General features: G+C 45.7%; 1 protein-coding gene and 1 long non-coding RNA gene across 32 annotated transcripts in view; one reads left to right on the forward strand and one right to left on the reverse strand.

The window, feature by feature from the left end:
• The window catches only part of PACS1 (phosphofurin acidic cluster sorting protein 1), a 140120-nt gene that overhangs the window by 39157 nt on the left and 88642 nt on the right, over positions 1-12321 (reverse strand). The window lies entirely within an intron of this gene.
• LOC146405047 (uncharacterized) lies at positions 1174-7443 on the forward strand. Its single transcript, XR_014836835.1, has 5 exons — positions 1174-2251; positions 2554-5197; positions 5617-6300; positions 6574-6678; positions 7371-7443. It is a non-coding gene; the product is annotated as an uncharacterized LOC146405047 (long non-coding RNA).

Genomic DNA, 12321 nt, shown 5'->3' on the forward strand with positions numbered 1-12321 from the left:
GCAATGCTGGATCCTTAATGCACTGAGCGAGGCCAGGGATCGAACCCTCAACCTCATGGTTCCTAGTCAGATTCGTTTCTGCTGCGCCACGACGGGAATTCCTGCTCGTGATGCTTGACTCTCATGTTCCACGTGCTTGCCGAGCATCCCCTGTACTCAAGGCACTGGGCTGGTTGTGGGAGGTCAGAGGATGTGGTCCTCTCGGAGATGACACAGTCCAGGAGGGAAGACGAGCCAGGACTGGCATGACTCTCCCTGTCCTCAGCTCTTTGATGCCCCGTAAGGCTCTGGACCACCTTTCCTCTTACATAACATGTTAAGATATTGCGGGTAATTCGGTAGAATTTTGTTAGGAAGGAAAAACACATCATAGACCAACAAATATCTGGTGGATAAACAAACCTTTATTGTGCACCTTATGTCAACAAGAAAGCCAAGAATGACTGAGTACCTTAGCTGACAAAATGATCGCCAGACGGGATGTGTTCAGTGTTGGCTGAGAAACTGGACACGCCACACTGACTTCCAGGCTGTCGGTCATCAGTTCAGTGGGTCTTTTTATTTGTTTTCACAGCATCAATTGGGATATGGGGCCTTCAATGTACCCTAGTCTTCAAAGCGTAAGAAAACGGCACCGACTCGTTAAGCGGCTCCCACGTTCCAATCCCATCATCTCACAAAAGTCTTACAATAATTCCTAGAGGTGGGTATTGGAACACTTATCTCAGAGACAAGGATGCTGAGAGACTCACCCAAGGTCACACAAGAAAGTAGCTGAGCCTAGAGGCAAACTTAGGTCTCTCTTAGTCCAGAAGCCAGTTAAAATTAGGACAAGCACTTGTTTCAAAATTACAAGACATTATTTTAACTGCAAGTGTTTTCCATGTATATCTTAATACAAGGGCAAGCTCTGAGTAAATGAGATATATTCTCCTTAAACCCACACTGACACACAGCTGGAAACCGCCCCAGACACAGTGCTGAGGATGGCTGACTCTGGCAAGACCGTCCCACTGAAGGGACGGTTACAAAAGGCTACATTCCAGGTGATGGATATGTTCACTGTCTTAATTGTGGCGATGGTTTCACAAGTGTATATTTGTGTCAAAACTTAGATTATACACTTTGAACATGTGCAGTGTACTGCATGTCATTACACTTCTATAAAGCTGGTTTTTTAATTTTTTTTTTTTTTTTTGACTGGCACCCTTAGCATGCAGAAGTTCCTAGGCCAGGGATCAAATCCACACCACAGCAGTGACAAGACAAGACAGGATCCTTAACCTGCTGCACAGCTATTTGAGGAAATAATAGCAGAAAAATTCCCTAACATGGGAAAGGACTCACTCACTCAAATCCAGGAAGCACAATGAATACCATATAGAATAAACCCAAGGAGAAACACACCAAGACACATTTTAATCAAACTGACCACCATTAAAGTCAAAGAGCAAATACTGAAAGCAGCTAGGGAAAAGCAACAAATAACACACAAGGGAACCCAGATAAGGTTATCAGCTCATTTTTCAGCAGAAACTCTGTGGGCCAGAAGGGAGTGGCACGATATACTTAAAGTGATGAAAGGAAAACACCTGCAACCAGGATGACGCTACCCAGCAAGGCTTTCCTTCAGAGTTGAAGGAGAAATCAAAACCTTTACAGACAAGCAAAAGCTAAGAGAATTCAGTGCCACCAAACCAGCTTTACAACAAATACTACAGGAACTTCTCTAGCTGGAAAGAAAAGGCCACAACTAGAAAGAAGAAAATTACAAATGAGGAGGCTCCCCAGTAAAGGCAAACATCAGTGAAGGTAGGAGATCCTCCACACACACGTGCCACCAAAGCAGCCACTGTGAGCAGAGGAGGGACAAATGCAGGACCCTGGAAATGCATTTGCAATGAAGAGACCAGCAACTTAAAGCAATCTTGTGTGTATATGTTGACCCCTACATCAAAACCTCATGGTTACCACCAACCAAAAATCTACAACAGATGCAATTCAAACACAGCACTAAAGATAGTCATCAAACCACAAGAGAAGAGCACAAAAGGGAAGAAAAAAGGCCGAGAGATAAAGGGCCAGAGAAAATCAACACAAACAAATCCAAAACAATTAACCAAAGGGCAATAAGAACATACATATCAATAATGACCTTAAATGTAAATGGACTAAATGCTCCAATCAAAAGACATAGACTGGCTGAATGGATACAAGAACAAGTCCCGTGTATATGCTGTATAAAGAAGATGTGAGGAGTTCCCGTCGTGGCGCAGTGGTTAACAAATCCGACTAGGAACCATGAGGTTGCAGGTTCGGTCCCTGCCCTTGCTCAGTGGGTTAACGATCCGGCGTTGCCGTGAGCTGTGGTGTAGGTTGCAGACGCGGCTCGGATCCCGCGTTGCTGTGGCTCTGGCGTAGGCCGGTGGCTACAGCTCCGATTCGACCCCTAGCCTGGGAACCTCCATATGCCGCGGGAGCGGCCCAAGAAATAGCAACAACAACAACAAAAAGACAAAAAGACCAAAAAAAAAAAAAAAAAAAAAAAAAAAGATGTGGGGTGGGTGTGTGTGTGTGTGTACATATATATATACACACAATGGAACATTAGCCATAAAAAGGAATGAAATAATGCCATTTGTGGCAACATTGATGGGACCTAGAGATACTAAGTGAAGTAGTGAAAAACAAACATCACAGGATATCACTTACACGCGGAGTCTAAAAGATACAGATGAACTTATTGTAGCACAGACACAGACTCACAGACTTTGTAAACAAACCTGTGGTGATCGAAGGAGACGGGTGGGGTGGGAGGAGGGGTGAACTGGGGATTCGAGATTGGCACACGCATGTTGTATATTGAATGACGGGCCACTGGGGACCTGCTGTACAGCACAGGGAACTCTACCCAGTCAATATTCTGTGATCATCTATATGGGAAGAGAATCTGAGAAAGAATGGATGTGTGTATACGTGTAACTGAATCACTCTGTTGTAGAGCAGAAATTATCACAACTTGTAAATCAACTACACTTCAATAAAATTTTTTTAAACGGGAAAAAAAAAAACAAAACCAAAAACAAAAAAACAACCCAAAACCTGCTGAGCCACTAGGGAACTCAAGCTGTCTTTTTCTTTTTTTTTTCCTTTACAGGGCTGTACCTGCGGCATATGGCAGCTCCCAGGCTAGGGGTCCAATCGGAGCAGAGCTGCCAGCCTGTGTATACCACAACCAGAGCAAGGTGGTGTAGATGTCAGCAACCTACACACCAGCGCACAGCAACACCAGACCCTTAACCCACCAGGCAAGGCCAGGGATCGAACCTGCATCCCATGGATACTACTCCATGAGGTTTGTTACTGCTGAGCCACGACGAGAACTCCTGCCTTGTTTTTAAAGGAAGGTTTTACCCGGCGTGCTGGAGGCTAACTGCCTCCCCCAAATCTCTCTTCCCTTCCTACTGAAGAACAGCACCAATTTTTCAGCTGAGTATGTTCTTCCTGAAATAAAGGCCCATGCCTCCCAGCTTCCTTGCAGCGAGGTGAGCACACCTGCCTGAAATCTGGCCAGTGTGCGAGCAGACGTCCTAGGTGGGACTTGTGGGAAGACTTTTTGAAGGCAGCTCCCTCACGTGACAGGAGCCCCTCTTGTCCTTTCTCTGGCTCCTGGCTGATGGCTTGAGCTCCCGCAGCTGACTTGGATCAGGAGGAAACCTTGAGAATTCGAGCCAAGTGTCAAGATTGTCAGTTAGGACAACAGGAGCCAGGATCCTTGATGATACGACCAGGCTGCCGTATCAGTCCCGGACTGTTCCCCTCTGGATTTCTCTCTCTTTGTTATTGTTGTTGTCTTAGGGCTGCACTCCCGGCATATGGAGGTTCCCAGGCTGGTGGCTGGATCGGAGCTGCAGTTGCTGGCCTATGCCTCAGCCACAGCAATGCCAGATCCGAGCCTCGTCTGTGACCTACGCCACTGCTCACGGCAACGCCAGGTCCTTAACCCGCTGAGCAAGGCCAGGGATCGAACCTGCATCCTCATGGGTACTAGTCAAGATTCTTTTCCGCTGAACCACGACAGGAACTCTTGAATTTCTCATTTCTTATGTGAGAAAGAAATAAACGGCTATCTTATATACATCTTATTATTATTTTTTGTTATATGCAGGCAAACCTACTCGTAATACATGGGGAGAGATTTCCAAGGTGTTAGGACTGTTAGTCACCAGCTGTGAGGGCAACCAGCTGATTTATCCCCAAAGCCTACTGTGAAGGGGATCCATCCCTCTCAGGAAGTCCCGGCTCTCATGCTTGTGGAAGGGAAGGAAGACGCCTCAAAAACGAGAGAAAAAGGATGCTCTCCAGGATCCCCAGGCGAACCAGCCCCTAGTCCTCTCACTTCAGCGAGCCGACCAGGCCTTGCTGCAGAAGAGGGGGCTGGAAGCGCGTCCGTGGCACCACTGAGAAACACGGGAGCTGACCCAAGACCCCTCCGTGCCCCCGCCTCCTACCCGTCTCGCCTGGGGACGAGTCGAGAGGGCAGCTGTAGCTAAAAGTCCTTCGTCAAGGGGGGTTTCAGAGGGGAAGTACGGCTGGGGTTCTCCATCAGGGAAAAGCCAGACAGAGACAGGCACGCACGCCTCCACGTACTAGAGCGCAGGACATCTATGCAGTGTCACAAAGCCGGCTGGAGCCCAAAGGGCTTAGAATGGAGGATCCAGGTAATTCAGCTCAAAGATCACCTTCCTCTCTGCAGACGCACTTTGAAAACACACTGACGACTCGTTTACTGTCATTTTTAAAGACTCCACTTGGAAATCTTAGTCAAATCCATTATTCTGGGGCCTGAATCTGCGGCATATTGAAGTTCCCAGGCTAGGGGTGGAATCAGAGCCCTAGTTGCCGGCCGACATCACAGCCAGATGTGAGCCAGATCTGAGCCACGTCTGCGACCTACACTGCAGCTCACAGCAATGCCAGATCCTTAACCCACTGAGCGAGGCCAGGGGTCAAACCCTCGTCCTCCTGGATACTGGATGGGTTCGTCACCACTGAGCCACAATGGGAACTCCAAATCCATTATTAATAGAACAATAAAACATCAAATCATGGTCCCCCAATCACTCAAAGCAGTTCTTCCTTCTGCGTCTTGGTCTTTTCCCAATCGCACCCCTTATTTCCTTGCTGGGTAACCTTGGTGACTGCTTTGCCTCCATTTTCTCACATAAAACGCTTCCTGCTTACCACTGTGATGTGGTTTCACTGGAGCCTGAGAGGTAGCACGGGGCCTGGCAGCCAGAAAGAGGCGGTAAATGCTACACTTGGAACCACTGTCATCGCCGGCATCAGCCTTACCTGCTCACTGTTTAAGCCTGGGTTTGGTTCGAGTTTCTTTGGCATCAGCTGCCTCCCAGTAAGAGCAGGGAGGCAAAGGCCCTTCTAAACAAGGGCGCTCCTGGCCTCTGTCCTCACTCCCTGCACTGAGACACCTCTCCCTTCACGGGCACCTGAGCCCTCGTGAAGCACATCCCTGTGGCCGACACCCACGGGAAGGACGAGGTCCAAGAACGCGGGTGGCATCCAGAATGGAGCTGCAGACTTTCCCTCTGCTCCGAGAGATCTCCAGCAACCGGGGACTGTACCTCTGGACTTTAGCTCTGTGCTAGAACACGGGAGGTACACAGAAAAAATGAGGCAGCATCTCTGCTTGTGGGCAGTGTTTGAGAGGACGGTTATTAAGTATATCCAACAATTTGCTAACAAATGTAAGAGTGCATACATAATACAAGCACTAAATCACGTAAAAGGAGATGGTGAGTAATTGGGCTGCAGCTTCAGGGAAGACATATTATCTGAGCCCAAATAAATTCTCTCAAGAAATTGTTTTCTTTGGATCCCATGAGACTAAATCTGAAAGAATAAAGAATAAAACTTGATAACTAGGTAGAGCATGGAACAAAAACATAAGAACAAGAATCTTTGGACATCTTCTAAATTATTCTAGTTTGGGCTTCGCTGTCAGATAAAAGAGAAACAGCCTTAAATGCTATCTACAAATGATCCCAACCTGCAGTTCACAGCTGCTTCAGACTAATTCCCATGCAAAGCAGAACTAGAGAAGCTCACAGGAGAAGCAGCCTCAGATTCTATCCCCGCCCCACAGCCCCTTTCAGGCTGGGTATCTGGCCACATTTTAGACAGAAGAGGGTCGAAGGCAGGAGAGACAAAGATCTAGATGAATATGGAGTTCCCACTGTGGCGTAACGGGACCGGCAACATCTTGGAAACGCTGGGACGTGGGTTTGATCCCCAGCCTGGCTCAGTGGGTTAAGGATCTGGTGTTGCCAGATCCAGACGAGGCTTGGATCTGGTGTTGCTGTGGCTGTGGCGTAGGCCGGCACGTACAGCTCTGATTAGACTCCTAGCCTGGGAACCTCCATATGGCACTGGTGCAGTCCTAGAAAAGGATAAAAGACCAAAAAACCCCCCAAAAAACAAAACAAACAAAAAGCTGGTTAGTGTGACCACTGTGGCTCAGTGGTAACCAACCTGACTAGTATCCACGAGGACAAGGGTTCGATCCCTGGCCTTGCTCAATAGCTTAAGGATCCAGCATTGCCATGAGCTGTGGTGTAGGTCGAATATGCTGCTCAGATTGGGTGTCGCTGTGGCTGTGGTGTAGGCCAGCAGCTGCAGCTCTGATTGGACCCCTACCCTAGGAACCTCCATATGCAGCACGTGTGGCCCTAAAAACAAAAATCTGGTTAACACTGCAAATGTCCATCAACGTACACATACACACAGTAATATAATGGAATATAGTAAATACACATCATTGGACATGAATGGATTACAGACGTAAAAATAAGAAAATAAAATACACCAATATGATCTCATGTAAAGCTCAAATCAAAACACATAACACTAAACAATACATTTTTTAGGAAGACAGACATTCAAGCGAATGATAAAAAACAACTATGTATTTAGGAGAGCAGTTTCCTCTACAGGAGAGAGGAAAGGATGAGAAAAAAGAGGGATACACAAGAAACTTTTTTTTTCCTTTTTTGGCTGAGGGGCAGGGATCAAATGCCAGCCAGAGCGACCACCTACACCAGATCCTCTGCCCACTGTACTGGGCCCCGGAGGGGATGCACAGAGACGGGTCGGATCACTAACCAACTGTGCCACAGTAAAAAGGAACCCCAAGAAACGTTTAATGATTATTCTTTTTCTAAAATCGGAGTGGGTTCTTGGGTTTTTGTTGTAAAATGATTCTTTTTTTTTTTTTTTAGGGCTGCACCTGTGACATGTGGAAGTTCCCAGGCTAGGGGTCGAATCAGAGCTGCAGCTGCCAGCCTTCGCTACAGGCACAGCAACACCGGATCTGAGCCTTGTCTTTGACCTACACCATAGCTCTTGGCAATGCTGGATCCTTAACCCACTGAGCTGGGCCAGGGATCAAACCCACATCCTCATGGATACTAGTCAGGTTCATTACTGCTGAGCCACAATGGGAACTCTGTAAAAATGATTCTTTATATATTTATATAGTCTACCTTTTCTAAATACTGTTATATATCTATGCAATATTTAGAAAAACACTCAATATTTTATAAGAACAACTAAAGGTCACACTGGCTCAAGACTGGAAAAGATGAAGCAAACCTAAAGACTAAAAATGCGGCCTAGGGATCTGGGTGTCTTCACTCAGTTTTTCTCAGGCACCCACTGTGAACTACAATGCTCATTTTTGAGGGGATACAAAATATAGACAATCCCCTCCCTTAAGAAGCTTCCAGGAAGAGCAACTGGGCTTCTACTCCACAGAAGAATGGAGGCGCTGTGGCAGACGGGCCCTCCTACCCAGAACAACAACAAAAGCTGGCTACAACAGAGGAATAGTTTATTTTAAAGGAATAGAGAGCTTCTAGGCAATGAGAATGGGCGAAGCCAAGAGAAGAGAATCTTGAAAAGGGAGCTGACTTTTGCAGTAAATGACAGATTCTGAATATGGGCAGGCGGCCGAGAATCTGAGCCTTGAATCGGATACCAGCAAAAACCAGTGGCTCCAAGCGCACCTCCGGCCTTTCCCCCGGGATGTGAGCTGAATACTGGGGGTGCACGAGGCAGTATGAACCCACGCAAACTTCTCCTGAAAAGCAGTTCTGTTAGACAAAGAATGTGGGCTTCACCGGGGAAGAGGGTCCCAGGAACGCACAGGGTCTCCCTGGAAAGGCCTGGCGGGTGGGGAGAATCAGACGTTAGTCAGTCTGAGCCTCCCGAGCTGCAAATTCAACCTCCATTTAGCCCAGACTGGATTTAGGTGATCAGCCCCGAAGAGGGAAAGTGAGCCCTGTGTGGAGGAACGGATCCTCCCTCTGGAGCTCCTACAATTCATTTTGTTGAAATGCCTGGCATTACTAGGCATGGCCACACCTGCAGCACATGGAGGTTCCCAGGCTAGGGGTCTAACCGAAGCGCCAGCCGCTGGCCCACGCCACAGCCACAGCCAGGCCGGATCCGAGCCATGCCTGCCACCCACACCACAGCTCAAGTTAGATCTCAATATCATGCGCTTCGAGGAGAAACAGAGAGATGAGGGGAAGGACATTATTCAAAGAGCTAATAGCAAAGAATTTCCCAGAATTTCCCAAAGCCACCCATCCTCAGATTCAGAAAGTCCAAGAAATCCAAAGAAGGGTAGATAAAAATGAAACCACAGACGTATTACTGTAAATCTGTACAACACACAAAGGCAAGAAGACTTAGAAGCTCCCGGAGGAAAAAAAAAAAGCTTATCAGAAGCGATCGGACGGACAACTGATTTAAAAATTTTTTTTTACTGAGGTTTATCATATTTATATAGTTCACCTATGCTAAGTGCACAATTCAATGATTTTTTTTTAGAAAATTTACCAGATGGTATAAGCACTGTACAGTTTTAGAATATTTCTGTCAACAAAATGATCCCTGGGTGTCCGTTTAATTCAACCCCTGTTCTCACCCCACCCCAGGAAACCAGTCCATTCTTGGTGTCTAAAGACTTGTCTTTTCTGGATAGTTCATATAAATGGAACCACATACTATGCATCTGGTCCCCATAAAGCCATATATATAGGATTTATGCCTAGCGTGGTGATATTAAGGTTTCTCCATTTGTGGTGCGTCCTTTCATTTACGCACTTTTGTGACTGAAGGATGGTCTATTGCACATACATTCCATTTTGGTTCCACTCAGCAGCTGGTGAACATCTGGGCTGGTTCCGTTCTGAGTCGTCAGCAAGACCAACGTTACGACCACGTGCGCGTCTTCGTGTGGCCCGTGTTTCCTCTTCTTTTAGGTGTGTGATACCAGCGGAACGGCTGGGTCATGCTGTGTATTCACGTTCAGCTTTTTAAGAGACAAACTGTCTTCCAAAGTGGCTGAGCCGGCAATGCATAGGGTTCCCGTTGCTCCATACCCTCCCAGACATATATGACTGCCTGTCTTTTGGGTTGTGGCCGTTTGAGTGAGTGTGAGTTTAATTTGCATTTCCTTAATGACTTCTTTGCATTTCCCTAATGACTAACTTCTTTCCCCTAATGATGCTGAATATCTTATGTGTGCTTATTTACCATAGCTTCTTCAGTGAAGAGTCTATTCAGATCTTTTGCCCATTTTAAAATTAAGTTGTTTGTCTTATTACTGAGTACCAAGTTTTTAATATATGCCAGATATATATCAAATCCTCAGACAGTGAGTGGACTCTATTTTTGGGCTGCTCCTGTGGCATGTGCAAGTTCCCAGGGCCACGGATCGAACCTGCACCACCACAACTGTAACCAGAGCCAGAGCAGTGGCAGCAAAGGATCATTTTTTAAAAAATTATAGTTGCTTTACAAGGTTTCTTCAATTTCTATTGTACAGCAAAGTGACCCAATCACACAGTTCCCTGTGCTGTACAGTGGGACCCCACTGCCCATCCATTCCAAATGCAACATTTTGCATGCAAACCCCCCACACTCCCCATCCCCCCGACCCCTGGGAACCACAAGTCTGCTCTACTTGCCTGTGATCTGTTTCTGTTTTGTAGACAGGATCATCTGTGCCATATTTTAGACTCCACAAATACGTGCTATCATATGGTATTTGTCTTTCTCTTTATGGCTTACTTCACTTAGTACGACAATCTCTAGTTCTATCCATGCTGCTGCAAACGGCATTAGTTTTTCTTTTTTATGGCTGAATAGTATTCCATTGTATATATGTACCACTTCCTCTTAATCCATTCATCTGTCCATGGACACTGAGGCTGCTTCATGTCTTGGCTGTTGAGAATAGCACTGTGAGGAACATAGGGGGGCAAGTATGTTTTTGAATGGATGTTTTGTCCAGACATATGCCCAGGAGTGGGATTCCTGGATCATATGGTAGTTCTAGATTTAGTTTTCTGAGGTACCTCCATACTGTTTTCCATAGTGGTTGTACGAGTTTACATTCCCACCAGCAGTGAAGGAGGGCTCCCTTTTCTCCACCTCCTCTCCAGCATTTGCTAATTGTTGACTTGTTAATGATGGCCATTCTGATTGCTGTGAGGTGGTGCCTCACTGTAGTTTTGATTTGCATTTCTCTAGTAATTAGTGATGTTGAGCATTGTTTCAGACGCCTACTGGCCATCCAGCAATGGATCCTTAACCCACTGAGCCATGAGGGAACTCCTGATGGTGGGCTTTTAGCAGCAGTAAGAATTCAGAAGAGAATGGAAAAATATCTTCAATGTGCTAAGAGAAAATAACTATGCATGCAGAACTGTATGTACAGATAAAATACATTTTAGACATGAGTTAATATTTTCGGATAAACAAAACCTAAGAGTTTATTACCAAAAGACCCTCCCCTGAAGAAAACGATAAAGCAAATTTATAAAATGAAAAAAATATATATGACTTAATAGACTAATAAAATTTAGAAACCTGGACTCTTTTCTTTCTTTTTCTTTTTTTATGGCCACACTCACAGCATACAGAAGTTCCTGGGCCAGAGACTGAATCCGAGCTGTAGCTGTGACCCACACCTGAGCTGAGCAACACACGGTCCCTTAACCCACCGCACCGGGCCCGGGATGGAACCTGCACCTCCGAAGCAACCCCAGCCGTTGTAGTTGGGATCTTAACCCACTGTACCTCAGTGAGAAGCCCAGAAGCCTAGAATCGTTTTTAAAGGGACGTACTCCAGACAAAGCAGAGATTTACGAGAGTATGTCACAAACCACCTGATGCAAATAAAGTTGGAAACTTAGATGAAAAAGGCAGCTACCTAAAAAATATAAGATAATAAATGACTAAGGAAGCTAGAGAAAAGCTGAATGGATGTATAACCATCAAAGACATCGAGCAGCAATTTTAGTTCTTCTGAAAAAGAAAACACCAAGCCTAGATAATTTTTAGAGTTGAATTCTATCAAACACTCAGAGATGATGTTAACCTTACGTACATTATTCCAGAGGATCAAAAAGAGGGAACACGTCCCCCCCATCCATTTCATAAAATTTGCATATCCCAAGTACCCGAGAAAGAAAGATTAAAGGCCAATCTCACGAGAATAAATGTGAAATTTCAAAAAAAAGTATTAGCAAACTAAATCTAGTAATGTGTTAAAAAAAAAAAAAATGCAGAGTTCCCGTTGTAGCGCAGTGGTTAACGAATCCGACTAGGAACCATGGGGTTGCAGGTTTGATCCCTGGTCTTGCTCAGTGGGTTAAGGATCTGGTGTTGCCGTGAGCTGTGGTGTAGGTTACAGACGTGGCTCGGATCCCACGTTGCTGTGGCTCTGGCGTAGGCCGGTGGCTACATCTCTGATTCGACCCCTAGCCTGGGAACCTCCATATGCCGTGGGTGCAGCCCTAGAAAAAAAAAAAAAAAAAAGACCAAAAAAAAAATGCATCATGACCCATCTGTACAGGAATGCAAGGCTGCTTTAACATCTGAAAACCTAACACAATTTTCTTCATTAAGGGATTCAAGGACAAGACATAGGCTCTTAAAGGATAAAACAGATGATTATATCAATATGATCGTATCATATTAAACATCTGGGGAAAGTAAGCGTCCATCCCTGATAAATGCTACTAGCAAACTTGGAAAAGAAAAACCTTCCTTGACATAGAGGGTGGATACCAAACATCTACAGCAAAAACCTTAATGTGAAGCATTAGAACATTCCCTTGAAAACCAAGCCTGAGACACAGTGTCCTCCATTCCCACTTCCATCCAAGGCTATACTGTTGTCAAGATCCCCACCGGCCTAAGGAGAAAACGAAATCACCCCTCAAAATGTGA

The sequence above is a fragment of the Sus scrofa genome, chromosome 2, assembly GCF_054392235.1.
Source record: "Sus scrofa isolate SSC_HxYL_T2T_F1_AM1 chromosome 2, Sscrofa_HxYL_maternal_Yorkshire_Landrace_v2.0, whole genome shotgun sequence".
Taxonomy (NCBI): domain Eukaryota; kingdom Metazoa; phylum Chordata; class Mammalia; order Artiodactyla; family Suidae; genus Sus; species Sus scrofa.